A 2,955-nucleotide genomic window follows, 5' to 3' on the forward strand; every position below is an offset into this window, starting at 1 on the left:
TGATGATAGCCATTTCTTGGGCTAATCATTGCCTTCTTCATTTTTAGTGGACCAGTGGTGAGTAGTTGGATTTGCCCAATTTATGTGGCACATACTAGTCCATGATGGTCATAGTTTTCTGGTAGGTCGCACAAATTAGGGCTAGCTTAAACAGATTCGCTGTTTACAAAAGTGGAAAGAACAAAAGTTAAAGGACCGACCATTCGCAGTTACCCCTGTGAAAAAAAAAAAAAATACGACGAGGATGGGATTCGAACCCGCGCGGGCAGAGCCCAATGGATTAGCAGTCCATCGCCTTAACCTCTCGGCCACCTCGTCTTTTTTTTTGTGTCTTTATTGCAGGGCTTCAGTTTTCAACCGTGAGAAGAGAGTACATCCTGTCTACAATTGTTTCATGTGTCATACGAAGCACGGTGATTTGCAGCTGTATGTCCAGCACGTAACAAAATCAAATAAAAAAAGGAAAAAAAATGTTTCGGCCCTTTCGTAACGTGATCAATCATGCGGCGACTACTGAATGCCCACTGCGAGCCGTAAGTAAAAGTAATCCCATTGTAGCTACCTTACGGCACAATACCTCGTAAGGTTCGGCTCTTACCGAGTCTCATGTCTTGCGCACGCAGAATAATGTTCATTCCTCCTCGTCGGAATCGAAAGCAGCGTAAATGAACAAAGATTCATTGGTTGGGTGAATATGCATGACTTGCTGGCAGACCTATTTCACGAAATCAGTGAGACTGAAAACGCTCGTGCCATACGCTCAGCGTAGCCACTGCAGAGTTTATTTTTGTCGTAACTCACTGGTTTAAGCGCAAAATAAGCGTGTCCAAGTCGTCATGCAATTCCAAGGCCTTCTTCCATTTCTTCCACTGAGGTTCCGTAGCAAGGGCTACAGCACGGTTTGCCTCTTCAAGCAAAGCATCGCAGGAGACTCCGAAAGGCAAGTCGCAAAACACTACAACGTCCCAGCTGTAGCGTTGTAGGGTGGGTATGTCTGCCGTGGTCGCCACCAGAACAAACGTCGGCATAGACTCTACGTCATCGAGCCGTTGGGCGAGCTCCACGGATTCCCGCCTTTGGAGCCACCGCCTCAGGTCCCGATGGAAGGTCACAGTGGACGTGAGGGCCAGCGTCCTCCCGTGAGCATTGTCCAACAGGGCGTCTCCTTTCAGCTTCGTCATGAGTTTCTGGCAATGCGTCAAGAACGCTTGCAATTCAGCCCGAGGATTCGCCGCGTCCATCTTTTTGGCTAAGCAGCAAGCAGCGATGATGCCTCGCTCCCGCAGCGTCGTGCCCACTTCTTGCACTTCCGGGTCGTCGGAGCAGGACACGATGGAACCGACTTGCGCCGACCAGTCCAACTCGAGTAAGCAGACCTCGAGTGCTGCCTCCCTGGCGTGAGGCCTCGTGGGCGTCGCCAGGTAGCACGCCAACATCAGAGGCGTCCTCAGTCGCTCCAGGTCGCTTTCGAGGCCATCTAGACTGCAGACCTGCAGTTCGTCGGCGAGCGCCAAGATCCACGTCGCAGCCGGCGACTCCTCGTTCCGTCCAGGCGCTTTTTGGAAGCACGGCACGATCTTGCGGTAGGCGTGGCCGGGGTCCAAGTAGTGCTCGAAGTCGCGCATAACTAGAACGCTGATATCTGTCGCGTTGACGACGCCATTGGCCAGGACGGACCACAGCACGTCTGGTTCCACCAGGAACACGCACTTGCCGGCTACTCGGGGCCAGGAAGACGGCGAAGGCACGGCGCAGATCTCGAATGGAAGCAGTATACGCAGGTAATCCACGAAGTAGTCCTCCTCGGCAATTCGCTGGCCCAGAATTACGGCGAGCGAGGAGATCTTTTCTCGTACCACTGTCAGGCACAGATCACGCCTCAGCTCCGGGGGCCCCAGTGCTACCACGCAGTCTTCGGAGCAGACTATTGCTCTCAGCTCGGCTTCTCGAGGACTAGGCACGTACTTGTCGTCCTTGTTCAGCGTCGGCTCGTCTCGCGTTGCCTCGAGTTCTGCGAGGCAACGCGAGAACTCGGTGCACACAGTGGCCTTCTGCACACAGCGGTCGCCCATCTCTGCCATGATGAACGGACGCTGCCTTGCCGAGGTCACCTAGTTCAGTGCCGAAGAAATGGCGGCGTGCAAATTTTGATCTCCGCGACGGTGAGGTTCTGCCGAGATCATCATGCAGCGTGCACGTGCTGCGCGTGTATAAGGCAGCAACTTCGTGAAAGAAAAAGTGGGGAAGAAAATGACGATCCAGTTTCCCAAATGTACTCAATCATAAAACAATAATAGAATTTGATGATATATTTCCAAAAAATGCTTAGATATTTAAACGGGTTGTTGAACGACCACCTTAAGAGTCTACAGATAAGTTCAGTCATAGCCACAGATGCCTCCGTTACAGATGTGAAGGCAGGAGTGGGCATAATTCAGCAGCATTAAACTGGTCTTTTTCACGTCGACTGCCCGATTTTACGCCAATATTCCAGGAAGAATTAATGGCAAGTATTCTGGCATTACGCAAACTCCCAGCATCTATTTCTTCAGTGGTTATACTGAACGATTCTTTATCAGTTTGCGCTGCTTTGACAGTACCAAAGTCATCGAGCTGCCGATCAGAACTATATACATACATGCCCAGTCATGTACGTATTGTCCGTTTGGTTTGGGTGCCAGGTCATAGTGGAATGACTCTAAATGAAGCAGTGGACACATTGGCGCCAGCATCAATTCAGGGCCCGGTCCTGAAGGTTCTAAGACCCTCATCCAAAAATACTATCGCACGATTTCGATATTTTTGTATTCGAGAGGAACACACAAAATCTTCTGTTCTATACTGTGCAGATTTTCAGCACCTTAGATTTCCGTGGCATAACTCATGGTGTGGCACAAGACAATTAGAAGTTACATTAACTAAAGTGCGATGCAGAAATCCGTCTTTAAATTTTTA

At 50.4% G+C, this 2,955-nt stretch overlaps 1 non-coding gene across 1 annotated transcript; it reads right to left on the minus strand.

The window, feature by feature from the left end:
- Positions 1–236: 236 nt before the first annotated feature.
- Trnas-gcu (transfer RNA serine (anticodon GCU)) lies at positions 237–318 on the minus strand. The gene has a single exon. It is a non-coding gene; the product is annotated as a tRNA-Ser (tRNA).
- Between the last annotated feature and the right edge of the window lie 2,637 nt (positions 319–2,955).

The sequence above is a fragment of the Rhipicephalus sanguineus genome, chromosome 4, assembly GCF_013339695.2.
Source record: "Rhipicephalus sanguineus isolate Rsan-2018 chromosome 4, BIME_Rsan_1.4, whole genome shotgun sequence".
Lineage (NCBI taxonomy): Eukaryota > Metazoa > Arthropoda > Arachnida > Ixodida > Ixodidae > Rhipicephalus > Rhipicephalus sanguineus.